This window comes from Leopardus geoffroyi, chromosome B1 (assembly GCF_018350155.1).
Source record: "Leopardus geoffroyi isolate Oge1 chromosome B1, O.geoffroyi_Oge1_pat1.0, whole genome shotgun sequence".
NCBI lineage: Eukaryota > Metazoa > Chordata > Mammalia > Carnivora > Felidae > Leopardus > Leopardus geoffroyi.
Genome location: NC_059327.1, coordinates 150,942,673 through 150,957,759, shown reverse-complemented (window position 1 = coordinate 150,957,759; position 15,087 = coordinate 150,942,673).

The following is a 15,087-nucleotide window of genomic DNA, read 5'->3' as shown; positions in this document are numbered from 1 at the left end:
TATTAAAGAACACTGGTCCACCTTTACTAGCAGATAGGTTCACAGAGCTGGGTCTGCTTAGTTGTACCTAAACCTGATAATTCCTTTCACTTTCACTTATCATATGGCCGGTGAGAAGATAAACAGACTTGGACGTAAGGGGGTGCCGAGTCACTCTTCTCCCTTTGGGCGTCAAATCCAGGTTCATAAAGCTCTGCCCGGAAGTAATTAACGACACCCTTGCTTCCTAGCTGGTACTATTCCTTGTGTATAATGAACCCACAGATTCATGTAACAAATAAGTGACTAGACCAAGGAAGAAATCATAGTAGTCCCTCATCATAAAATTCATTAGACATCATATAATTAAAATCTAACTTATACTCTACCAAACAAAACAAAATCTAAAACCCATAATTGACATACAATTTGAATGTAAGTAATGCAGTATCTTTTATCCAGGGGCATTACAGTTATTCAAATTAGTATCACTTAGATCAACCAGGGGTAGGCAAACTGTGTCCTGCAAGACAAATCCTGCCCACCCCTGTTTTTGTAAAAAAAAGTTTTATTTGAACACACACACTCATTTGTTCATGACTATTTTTGCACTACAAGGGCCCAACTGACTAGTTGACACAGAGACCATATATCCTACAAAGGCAAAACATTTGCCATCTGGCTCTTAACAGTTAAGTTTGCTCATAGGCCAGCCTCTAATACATAGTAGGTACTCACTACTGTTTACCGCATTGAATTCTGAATCTACTATAAATTCTCCATTTGTATTAGGAAGCTCTGACTTAGAGATGGACCTAGATTTTTCTTTTCTCCCCTCCCTCCCTTCCTCCCTTCCTCCCTTCCTCCCTCCCTCCCACCTTCTTTCCTTCTTTCCTTCCTTCCTTCCTTCCTTCCTTCCTTCCTTCCTTCCTTCCTTTTCTCCACTTTCTTCTCCTTAGGTATAAAAGAAGAAAAAATACTGGCAGTGACTATCCTCTTTGAAACATGAAGAAATGGCTGCTATCACCGGCAGTGACCACCTTCCTCGAACATGTCAGCAAACCAGTCTCACTACGAATGCTTGAGGGAGCTAATGTTGGATAGATTCCCCCCATATACTCTATATACCACTCAGGACACGCTCTTATATACCCTCCTCTGTTGTCACCAGCTAGACCCCAAGACCTGAACTTTATTGCCCACCTTCTTGTACTCACTGACCTCTGTCCCACATTTTTTCTTAAGCTCTTCTTTCCAGCTTACCTCTTAACTCAGGCAAATGGAAGGCGAAACCGCCCTTCAAGTGATAGCGACTGCCTTCAGAAGACCTCCAGCTGGCCCACACCAGTTTAAACATAACATTTGACATGTGCCTGTACAGATGGACCATGGACTGACCTCTAGAATGACTGACAATTATCTTTCCCTCATTATAAGACTAAAGTTTCCCCCCAAGGAGGAGCACAAGCCTCATTTACATAATATGCAATGGACATATAGGCATGTTTCCCTAAGGCACATGTGTAGCCTTACGTCCACCTCGATATACAGTGACAAGGCTTCCCTATCTAAATATTCATCCCAACCCTAAATAAAAGGAACCCATTCACTTTTGCTCGAGAAGTCACGACTTTGGAAGTTATTCTTCATGATCTCCTTATTTTCTGCAAATAAAGTTTACTTTGTGTATCAAGTCTACCTGGTGTATCTGTGACTCAGCAAGGAGTGAACTAACATTGGTTTGGTTACATTATTATTCCTGAGTCACTCTGTCACTAGGGCTATAAGATGCCTAAACCAAAGCTGGTTTAAGAGGAGTCATTGACGGTGTCATTTGGACTCATGCGATGGCCAATTTACACATTTAAATGTTACATAGGTGATTATACTGAATCTCAACCCTGGTTCATGTTTGATTTATCATTTCATGTTACACAAACTTAGTATTTTTCACAGGAGAAGGAATAAAAGGTAAAGAGAGCTAGGAGGACATGAGGAGGATGAAAGATGGGAAGAATAAGATTAGTAAGAAAGCTAGAGCTATAGTTGTTTTTTTTTTTTAAAAAAACTGTCTGCAAATATAGAAGAAATAATTACTTCTTCCCAAGATGTGGCATCCATTTTTTTTTTCAAAATAAATTAAGTCATAAGCAATTTGTCTTTTCTCTGCTGTATCATTTAGAAGTTTATTTTCCTACATGGTTATATTAAGTTCCTGAATCATTTAATTTTGAATAAACCCATTATGTCAGTTTTCATTACAGTGGTGTATACGCATAACAAATTGAACTAAAAATTAAACTAAAGAATCAAAAGAGACAAACACAGACAAGATGCCAAATAATAGCCTTAACAGAGCTGATTGGAAGTTTTGTCATAAACATTTTCAATGTGAAAAAGCAGGGAAGTTGTTAATCACAAACTTCATAAATTCACAGTCAAATCTTGTATATTTAACAGGATTCTTTCTGTACTTACTTAGGCTTGATTTTTACAACATGGAATGAAAAATTTTCAATGTGTAAAAGTTGTCTCTAGAGTACCCTTATTTATTATAAGCTGTTATAAGTGGTAGTAATTGGTTCAGTAACTTCTAAACAACAGGAACAAATCCAATTCTTAAGTTTTTAAAGTTGTATGAGAAGTGTTTAGTTGCTTATTATTTATTTACTTTATTATTCTTATTATGTTTATGTTTAATATGTTAAAGATTTTATTTTTAAGTAATCTCTACACCTAATGGGGTGTTCAAACTTACTACCTGGGCAACTGAGCCAGCCAGACATCCCCTGGATGAGAAGTGTTTACATGTTACCTTCAACATTGCTTTGAAAATTGATGCATGGATATTATAATTTGCAGCATTCTCTACTGTACTATCCAAACATGCCTCTATGACCATGTTCATCATTCAAATCACAAAAGGTACATGCCATTTACATTGCATTAACTCACAGGTTTCCAAAGGGACTGGGGAAGGAGAGAGGAGGAAAGAAATTATTTAATTGACCATGACTAACTTTAATTAATATGGAAAATATTAGAGTCAACTTATCCCACTGTGTATCTGGACACCATATTCCTTTTGATAAATATACTTTCAATTAAAAAAATAGATGGGCATCTTAAAATATAATCTATCTAAATTATTTTCCAAACTTTTCCCGATTATACCTCTATACCTCTACTATATACTGTGTAGGAAAATAAGAAATAAAAATAACATTTATTAATGTCATGTTGCTCATTACACTTATTTCCAAAAGAAATACAAATTTACAAAAAAAAAAAAGTGTTGGTATGACAAATGTAAAAACTCTAAAAAGTTCCCAAATGTAATATTTTAGAAGTCACTTCTTTGAGCCTCTTAAATACATCTTATCCATCTGTTGGTTCAGTATGGCATCCTCTAGGACTCTTGCATAACATTTACACCATTTCAGTTTTATGTCTAAATATGTTGATGGTGCTCATAAAAAAAATACCAGTATACAATGTAACTGGCACCACATGTCAGGAATCCAGGCAGCTCTCCTATCGTCCCATTTCCAGATGCTCCAAATCTCTTTTAGCTCTTACAGCACTCTTAAAGTTGACATGCCATACTGAGCCAGAAACCTGTACCATGATAACCCATTTATGTTCTCCCTTTTTCTTGAAACAAATAGGTTTCTGCTAAACCTGAATATATAAACATATATATACTCCTCCACTCAGACATATATAAGGTCTATATTATAAGTAAACAAAAGTATCAGAGTTTCTTCTCAGTTGTCCAATGCCAAAACAGACATGTTTTTTTCTAAATCACTGAATCTGTTCCTACTCAATTCTACAAGTAATTCTGAAGAATAATTATTCCTAAAAATATAATCAATTTTGTTCTTCACTTTCTTCTGTCAGGGGTAATTGAGGTATAGCAGGTAAAATATAAATGACCACCAGATGTAAATTCTTCAGATATTATCTAATATGATTACGAGACCACCACCATTATTAATTTAACTATTACTAGAGCACAATATAGAGTAGGGAGAGACGAGGTGTTCACTGGTTGACAAATAAAACCTAAATATGCCTCAAGTAGTCCAAGGGAATTGAGGAAAACCAGCAAATAAACAAAATCCAATATTAAATTAAACCCCCAAACTTCCTAAAATGCATGAAAGAAAGAACAGGAGATATTATCAGACTCTGCCTTCAATTTCCAAAAACATTTTTCATGACTCCCAAACCAGTCACTTGGGACACTTAGTTGTCACTTAGTTGACAGCATTAACTAACTCCATACTTCAATCTACAGAGAATACAAAAAGCTACCACGACCTTGAGTCTGTATCAGAATCATAATATAGTAGTCCTTGCCAATATTTTCATTGTAATTGTTACATACATAAATATTTGATGGATTAAATATACCTAAGGTTTGAGAAGAATGAGCTTCTTCCCACAAGAGGAGTAGTAGTACAACGCAAAAAGGCAATTGTGAGAAATTTAAATTCTCATTTTATCTTAAAAGTTCATTTTTTTTTTTCATTTTGGTCTGTTTAACATGTGTGCTCAACTTTGAGTATATTTTAACACTGACTATTGGGTAAAATTAGTGGTTTGGGAGGTGTCATCAAATACCCCTGACATGTCAAATAAATCCATATACACTACTATATACCCTTAAGTGCTCAACTACACCAATTTGAAAAGTACAACTATATAACATTCTGATAGGTGACATACTGTGAGGTCTTTCACCAGTTGTTATAGACTGAATGTTTGTGTTACTTAAAATTCATATGTGAAAACCAATCTCCAAGGGAAAGGTATTTGGAAGTGGGGCCTTTGGGAGGTGCTTTACTGCTTTTATAAGAGACCTTAGAGGGTTCCCTTGCCCCTTCTGTCACATGAATTTATAGTGAGAAAAGAAAAAAACTTTGTGAACCAAGAAGTAGACTCTCACAAGACACTGAATCTTCTGGCACTTTGATCTTGGACTTCCAGTTTCCCAAACTGTGAGAAATAAAATGTCTGCTGTTTATAAGCCACCCAATCTATGGTATACTGTTACAGTAGGCCCAACAAGGAAGGTGCCTTTTTTTTATGAATTCCTATCTTGCTTCATTCAAAATATATTTATTTTTTCTGCTTAGACTTCAATCCCCTAGGAAATCTATGACCTTTGATTACCAAGACCTTTGATGACTTACTTCTTTTATTTATTCATTCGTCTCATCACATGGCAAATGTTTATGGAGAATCTACTTCATTACAGACAGTGTTGTAAACACTGGGAATAGATTTGAGTAAAACCAATCATCTCATGAGGTAGAGATGTCATCATCATCATCATCATCATCATGCAAAGAGCTAAGGATAGAGTTAGACATGCAAAGAACAATGGCAGCACCATCACTGAAGAAAGGGATGAACTATGTGTGAACTACTTTTTTTATTCTGTTCATTTTAATGCCAGTTTCCCAAATTTGTCTCTAGTAAAAGCACCCTCTTGACACTGCTAAGTAGCCTATTGCAATTTATTTCCTTAAATCTCCAAACGTATTGAATTTTATATAAGATGAATGCCCAATAAAGATTCACAGTTACTTATGTTCATTTAAATGACTTATTTACACATGGTTGATGAATAAAGAAATGTGTCAGAATAAGAAACAGGCAATACCTGAAAAACTTGTTCAGGCCTTTCTGCTTTCCTAGACTCAGTCATTGCCATCCTGGTGCATAATACATATCAGATTGTTCCTGCCTAACTAGCCTCTCCTTCCTAGTTCTGCCTTCCTTTGGCCAGATTTGCTCTGCTGGTGTGTTTCAGTTCTTTTCCAGTTTCCCAGCAAATTACTGGCATCCTTAAAATCCTAAACTGAAACTATGTGTGTCTGCAAATTGGAAGCTAAGACTTCTGAAAGATATGTAAGTAAATCCAATGTATGCCCTGTTTCTTAGAACTCCCAACAATTTCAAATTAACATCTTACTTGGCAGGTCTGTAATTGCAGGGGAAAGTAAGCTTTCAAAGAATTGTTCTTAAAAATATACATCCAACCACTTAAGTAATGACTTGCCTCCAGAAAGTACAAAGTGCTGAGCTGTCCCTGAACCACATTCACAATCTCTCTCAGCAATGACCTGAAGACAACAATGTGCACTCTGCAAGGGGATTGCCACAATTTTTAATCTGCCTGGCTTTCCGATCAGGCAAAATATAAATCACTTAATCAGCTCCCAACTGAGCATCAGGTACAACTAGTATAAATTTTCCTTCATAAAAGTTTCATCAAAGCTGGGATGGCTGCATTGCCTTATCTTTTGCTAGAGAAATTACAGCCTGTGAAGATTGGCTGGTAGTCATATGTGATTGATAGGCTTAGGGTGGATGGCCTTCACGCAGAGGAGTTCAAGTCTAAATGGTCTTTGCAGTCACTTCCATCTCCTCTTTAAAATAATGCTTTGTTTCATTTACTGAAAAGGAAAAGCCAACCAATAATTGTATTGTTTTGTTTTGTTTTTGGTGTGTGTGTGTGTGTGTGTGTGTGTGAGTGTTCTTTTGAGAACACTCTTACTTCCATCAATTTACAGCTAGAAAAAGAATTGGCATATACAATTTTCAATATGGTAATTGTTTTTTTAATAAGTCAACACATCTGTAGGAATAGCTAGAAGACTGAAGACATAAAGCTCGGCATAGTTTCAAACTGATATTTATAGAATGAATGTTATTAAATTATGTGTTGTTATATAACATCAAGGGACTATAAGGTAGAATATACCTCCAATTAAATGAGGGAAATGTGGATTCAAAAACTTCCTTAATAAGATCACTAAGTCACTTGCCTCTTTTGCTTTTGTGATATTAAAATTCATACCATTCAGGTGGAAAAAATCACCTAAGGTATCATAAACACTACTCAGAATAAGAGGGGATAGTGTGAAACTCCTGACAGAATGACTAAAGAGTTCTAATTATGAAATATTATTAAGACAAGTGATATTATATCTCTCTAGTACTGGCCTCATCAAAAACTAAGACATAAATCAGTTCTAACAAGTAAACAGGTAAGTCAATTTTAAGGAATCTAATTTGCAATAGACTTACATCACTCATAATGTATTTCAATTTAAAAGGCCCATCATTTCATATTTTCAGATCAATAACTATATGAATTGCTTTACATTCCAATCCCATGTAGTCTAATTTAATGTGTTTTTGTTGATTTATGATAAAGCTCATAGCGGGGCAAAAAGATACAGGTATTTGATTCAAATATTAAACATTCAGTTGAAAAGACTGGGGATAGGGTAAATGTTAACAATGTATGCCCCAGAATCTAAGATTTATATACTTGGAAAACTACCAACATGCAATCAATGAAAATTCCTTAACACAAATGAATTAAGTGTCTCAAATATTACTAGTCACAGATGAACCTGGAATAATCATTCTAACTGATAACAGGTAAATTTTCTCCTCAAGCAGAGAAGTGCAATACCAGGTTGGTACACATGTGACAAAGTAATAAAAGGAAACTACTATTATAATATTAAACAGATGGGGCCATCAAGTAAAAAAAAAAAATCTCTTAAAAACAAGAAGAGGGCAAGTTCTAATCCAAGGATTCTAAGAAAGTCAATCATAATCAACTTCTCAATCAAGAAATCCAATCAGTTGTAGAGTAGCTGCTGCTTTCACATCTGTGCACCACAACTCAACCCATGAAATGTCATAACAAAAAACAGAATTCTGAAGGCTTCCAAAGGCAACTTCATCTCCAAGTTTCTGGGGTGAGTAGCCATCTCACTGAGGATTTCATAATCCACAAAACCTAGATTCCAACATTTCTCCAAAGGTTCTTTCAGTTTTCTCCAACTTTAGTGTGCAGAGTATTTTCCTGAGGGTTGATTTAGATGTCTTCCTAGATTTGAGTGACTCTTTTTCCAGAGATATGAATCAGTTGGCCTGGCCTGGGACCTGACTTTCCCCATTGTCACACAACTCTTCAGGGACACTTGATGGGGATTTACTGTAAGTCTACAATACTGGAAAAAATGAAAGATCCTCACGTAACATAGTATATTATAAATGCTCATTCTTGTTGACTAAGTAAATAAAGTCAGTAAAAAACTGATTTGAAGGAGAAAACTTATAATTTCTGATCCTTGGCGTGTTTGGCCACAGAGAATGGGGAAAAACGGAAATCCAGGACTATTAAAAACAATGGATGTCAAAACCACTGAACTTGATTTATGTATCTATTTCAGGAGGATAAAACAACACTTTTCAGTGAGAGTGATGTTATTGGCCAGTTAGTCTCATTTAGCCTGAAGTTTACCATTCATCATCTTTATTCTTCCTTATAGAGTTGTAGGCCCACGTGTGACAGCCCAGGGAAGTTCCAGGCCTTTACTCATCAGTGCTTGCCCCTTCTCAAGTGAAATGTTTCACCATCCAGCTAGTCGCGTAGTCCAGAAATCTCTAAGTGCAATTTCTTAAATTCTTAAATGTTTCTTAAATGCATGGATTAATGAAAGAAAGTCTGTTTATAGTCCTATCATCCTTCCCCACACCTTATCCATAAACAAGCTACATCAATTTTACTCCCAAATCATGAAACCAAAAGACAACTTGGTGACCCCTTTCTTGATTTAAACTTTTTTTTTCTTCTCTTAGGATTAAGGGAAAAACTCCTTAACATCTGTATGTAACCTTTTATAGTTTGTTCTATACAATCCTCGTTACTTGAATCTGTTATCCTGGTTCCATCCACTCTACTATACCTATGTTTGTGCCAGATTTATCTTCCAGGTCTTTCTTATCCATTCTGCTTCTTCATGCTTCCTCCTTCCATAGGACTTTCACATATTCTAATTTATCCTTCTGTGGTCCTCTTTGCACTCAGCATCCTATAGATGCTTATGCATCCTTTATATTTCAGCTAAAATGAAGGTTTCCTGTCCTTCCCCCTAAGGTAAAATCAGAATATTATAGGAAAACATAACCCATGTAGCTTTCTTTTGTATCTTGCCACAGATGAATTATACTTTCTAAACACTTACTTGATTAAAAATCATTTCCTATATAACAAAATTTATTTATTTAATTTACTTTAGTATCTTCAGCTTTCACAGCACAGTATTCCTTGAATGCATGAATTAATGAGAGAAAGTCAGTTTGTATCTGGAGAAACAAAATTATATGATTCTAAAAGAAACTGAGGTAAACCCAAACTGGTAATTGAAATGTAGAGGAAAAATAAAATTATAGTAACATAATTCTCAGACTTTTCAGTCTCAGGAAGCTTTTACACTCTTAAATGCTATTGAGAGCCCAAAAGGGCTTATGTTTATGTGGGTTATATTCATGAATATTTACCATGTGAGACATTAAAACTGAGTGGGGGCTCAGTCAGTTAAGTGTCCAACTTCAGCTCAGGTCATGATCTCACAGCCTGTGGGTTCGAGACCCGCATCGGGCTCTGTGCTGACAGCTCAGAGCCAAGAGCTTGCTTCAGATTCTGTGCCTCCCTCTCTCTCCCCCTCCCCCACTCATGCTCTGTCTCTCTGTGTCTCTAAAAAATGAGTAAATGTTTAAAAAATGTTTAAAAACTGAGAATGAAAATATATGTCAAAAATAATACAAGTAAAATAAACCTAGGACATGTTACCATAAATAATATACTTTACTAAAAAAAAAAAAAAGTTATCTTCCCAAACACAACAACTAGTGAGAGAAATGACATTGTTTTATGTTCATGTAATCTCTTTAATATTTGGCTTAAAAAAGACAGCTGAATTCTCAGATCTGTTTCTGCATTTAATCTGCTGCAATATCACACATCGTGTAGTCTCTGGAAAACTCCACTTGTAAGAAAATGAAAGCGAAAAAGTAAAAGAATTTTATAGTATATTATGAAAATAATTTTGATCTTGTTGACCCCATGAATGCATCTTAGATAAACTTCCAAGGATCCCAGGCAACACTCTGAGAGCCACTTGCATAATTCAGCCTCCAAACTGCCACACTTCAGAAAATAAAAGAATGTACTATAAGTGTTTATGCTAGACTATGAAGCATAAATAGGGATTATCATTAATATATGTTAACGAATGGCAATAGATATAAGCTCATTAAAATCTTATAATTCAAAACAAATATAGACTATATGGCATAGAATTCTTTACTACCTACCTGTAAGCTTTTTTAAAAGTTGGATACATTTTTCTATACTCATGAGAGTTAACATAGTACCTTATACAAAATACGCTTTCAAAGAATATTTAATGAACAAATTATTATGTAACAGAAGAGCTAAATGACAACTCTTGATTGTATGTTTCCTAGGCATTATAGTCTGTTTTGAAAGAATAGATGACAGGAGATTTATTTATTTATGGCAGTGATTCAATCATAATATATCCTACTTCTCCAAGTCACTCAACTTTTCAGGTTATTACAAACCTGTAAAGCTAGAATCTGTGAAGCAGAATACAAAGTCTCCTAGATGGTATGATTGGAGAGGCACAGAGCCCTTCATACTAAAAAATTATTACTAAGTCTAGCTATACTTGAAATATATTGACCATAGTTGCTAAGAATTATCTTTGTCCCTGTCCATGACAATTTTTAAATGGAAGTATTCTTGAGAGAAACATTCCATCCCTCATAAATAGAGTGAAGTATCCACTTAACCTTAGCATTATATTCAAGTCCAAATACACACACACACACACACACACACACACACACACACACAGCACATACCACTTAGGAAAGGATATTTAATCCTTTATTTAATCAAGATAGAAAACTTCCTGAGTGTGAGATGGCCTTAGATATTTTCTCTTCTACAAGGATAACCTTAAACATGAAAGCATTCTTGGGTGCAATAGAGATTGAGGATAATATGAAATGTTGAGGACAGAGGTAAGTGATTTAGTAAGTTGATAAAAACTTACTAAAATAATACTAAAAAACTTACTAAAAAATATATATAAAGTTTTTTGTACTAAAAAGGAGATTAAAGATTTAAAATTAATGAAAAAGTCTTCAATATATTATAAAATATTTTTCATAGATCTTAAAAAAACCTCTAATCCCTATAGCCAAAAGTCAATGGAAAGAAAAAGTAATTGTCTCTTCTAATTACTAAGTGTTTTTAATTTATTACTAGCTTTTGTTATATCATGTAAATTGATTAGAATCATTTTTGATTGTCTATAAGTCATATGTAAATGAAAATAGTAGAACTTAAAACTGATATAAAAATAATTTGTTAAATGATTCACTTACCTTATTTTATACTGGTGAAAATGGCTTATTCATTTTCTTTCTAAATATTAATTGGACATATTAATATCCCTTTTACTACAAGGGATTCAAATATACAAAAACAATCTAGATTTGAAAGTACGTTATAGGAGATATGCATGCAAATAATTATAATCAAGATAGTTGAAAGTAAGGAGGAGCTACAAAGGTACTCAGTTTTTAGAGTTATTCATGATTATAATGTGGGTGGTAACCACATTAGGTTCAAAAGGTAGCTAGAATTTCAGCTAAGAATGTAAGATGTAAAAATGTAGCATAGGGAAAGTTCTATCTTAGTCATGTTTATAGCTCTGGCACCTACAGTACTTTTAGGACCTTAGCATGAGCTTGAAAGATGATATTGACTGAGGACTGAGTATACAGTGTATAGTCCTCAGCTCATACTAGATAGCAGTGGATGTAAACCTGTAAAAGACAATTTGGAGATAGACTATAGGGATCTTGACTATACAGACAGATTAGATTTTACTAGACTTCAATATAGCATCATAAAACATTTTTGAAACATGAGTCACATTTTAAAGAAATACTTCAGAAAGATATCTTCAATAGCTACATTCAGGACAGATTGCATTCAGGACAGATTGGAGTACGAGTTTTTAAGCCATAGCTGTCATTTCTATCAGGGAAAACCACTCATCTGAGGGGGAAAAAAAAAACAGAAGAGAAGGACTAGAAAACTGAAATTTCCTTTTTTTTTTTTTTTTTTTTTTTATGTCAGGCACTACATTACACACATTGGGAACACTTTCTGATTTCCTTCTCTTTCTCAAAAATGTTTTCATCCACATTTCTACATGAGAGTTCTGAGGTTCAGACATGTTGAATAATGAAAGTTACATAGAGAGCAAGAAGAAGCAAATGTTAAAAAATAAAAGTCAGTTGATTAAATTTGACAATCCAACTGCCTTTATTAAACAATCCATGAATCATTTAGCATTCCATCTAGCAAGTAGAGGGGAGCTCCCAGGAGTTGTACAAAATGGAAAGTTTTCATAGGAACAAGGGCGAAGCAAGAAAGTTATTAGCAGAAGAAAAGGATTGTTCCAGACAAGGTTGCTTTCTCTTAGGGGGAAAGCAGGAGGTCTTATCCTGCAGATTACCTCATCTTCTTTTGGAAAATGGTGAGGGCCCTGGTGGTTGATTACTTCATTGGCATTGACCAGAACATTCCTGACTGACTAACGAAGACTACACTTCTGGGGGAGGCTGAAACTGCAGTTAGATTTGGTAGTCAGCCTTGGCCTAAATGACATCATTTGGGGCCTGTGGTTTTCTTTTTTAGACAGGATTTAACTCCCACTTTAAAGAACATACTATTTCTTCTACAACAAAGTTACATTCTGGAAGCACCTACTTCAAAGAAGCTAATTAGAAGGCTTTATGGGAGAGCAAGTTTGAGTATCAATGTTGTACATTGAGAGTGTCATGAGTTCTTGGCCACACTCCCCATAGAGATGTGGAGCCTACTTTTACCTCCCCTGGAATCCGTACTGGGTCCGTGACTCCTTTGGGCCAATGGTATGTGACAGAAATGACATTGCATATCCTCCAAGGGTAGGTCATAAGCCTTGGGGCTTCTGCCAAGTCTCTTGGAACACTCACTCTGGGGGAAGTGAGCCACCACATAAAAAACTTGACTTTCCTGAGACCACCATGTTTCAAGATCCCCAAGTCACTTAGAGGATCCTGCAGAACAAGATGCATGTGTAGAGAGAGGAAGTCCACATGGTAGCAAGGGTCCAGACGTGTGTGTGTGTGTGTGTGTGTGTGTGAAGAAACATTCTGCAAGTGAATTTTCCAGCCCCAGCCACCCCAACTGATGCCAGGAACATCAGGCATACAGTGCCTGGCTGAGTCCTTCCCCAATTCCTGACTCCCAAAATTATAATCAAAACCAATAGTTGTTTTGAGTTTCTGTGTTTTAGGGTAAATTCTTGAGTAGTAATATGTAATTGGAACACCCAAGAATAGCAAAAGTCACATACTGTTATTGGCCATTTTTAAAATGACATGTCAAATGGTGTTGAAGATACTAGTGAACACTGAGTCTCACATGGATATCTAATGATTAATGACATTTTAAACCAAATGCTTCCAATAACACACACACACACACACACACACACACACACACACAGCAAGCTTTAAAAGAAAAGGCAGTTGAAAATGAAATGTGAGGAGAGAGGAAAATTCTCCTACTCAGCACTGATTTGTCAAATGGAGCTCATTCTGATATTTGTAGTGCTTTATCTCAAAGGGTCATTTTAAAAAATCCTCCTCACCTCTGTGGGAATCCTTTAGCCCCAGTGACCTACCTTCAGTGACCAACCCCACAGCTAGGTCAGTTAAAATCAATTCTCAGTTAAAAATCAACCAACAAGGAAAGACTTAAGAAAAGGAGAGAAAGATTTGACAAGGGTTTTATTGAAACCTCTCTGCACTTTACACATTTTGGGCCTAGAAATGTAATAAGCATTTGCTAGTTATCCTGGGAAAAGCTATTTTCTCTCCTCTCAGCTAGACAAAAAAAAAAAAAAAAAAAAAAAAAAAAGAGGCCAAAATGCTTTGTCTAAATATCTCCTTTTTCAAAGAAATATTAGACTGTAAACTAAGAAAGGTGCTGTGCTTTCAGAAAGTATTCCACTCAACTCATTGATTGTTTCCTGCTCATAGATAATCCTGAGTAAGTATGCTCATTGATTTATGTCAGTTCTAAAAGCCCCAATTCTCCTGAATTATTCTAGTGCATTTCAAGCCAACCAATTCTAACTCATATCTTTAATCTATGGACTGCATAAGAAATTTTAAGTTATTTCAATAGAATTTTTCAAATGTGTAAAACACATTTTGAAATGCTCATATCTTCTCTAAATATTTCATTTTTCAAACTGGTCTGTTGACAGGCACCATGGTACTTAAATGGAGTTAAATATATGTGTGCTTAGCTCATATACAGCGATCTGTCAAAGACCTTTAGTGTCTCTGACAGCACTTAACGATTTGATCTGGGCATTTGTTTCTACGTTGTCTTCAATGATGACACTCAATCAGTATAAGATTCTAGTAGCTGTTTGACTTTAGATAATAACAGATGTAAATCACTATTGTTGCCTAGGCTGGGAAATAAGGTGTTCTTTAAATTGGTACGATTGCTCTTGTTTTCCTTTCTTAAAGTTTATCATAAATACCAGCAATTGACAGGTCTTGCTTTTTCATAGATTTTCTATAGTAAATATTGAAATATGATCACCCATAAAACATTTCTATAGGTGATATAGCACAATAATTCAAATAGAGCAACTTTCACATTCTTCAAATCTGCCTACCTCTATATGTTACATGTAAATGAATTTGTCATGTTGAAACCTTTCAAATCCATGGGCTCAGGCTGCTGGGAAGAGAAATGACTTCTGTATGCCAAACCCCCCAAAAAATCAATCAAAGATAAGACAAAATCTTGGGCTGATTTGTACCCATATATCCTCTGCACTTTAATGGTATCTGGCACATAGTAGGTACCCATAAATAGTTGCTGAATTGATTAAGAAACAAGCAGACATTTTAATTTTTCACAAATGATTATTACAAGACAGATTTCAATAATTATCCAGAATGCACCCTCCATCCCTCAGTAAATAGTCAAGAAAGTTTAACTCTTGCTTTTCATTCCCGGAATAATTAGGATCCTTAACTGGGGTAGATGATCTGTTTGGTCACAGATGAAAGACATATAGTTGACAATTACACATTATTTATTAAGCTCATTTATAT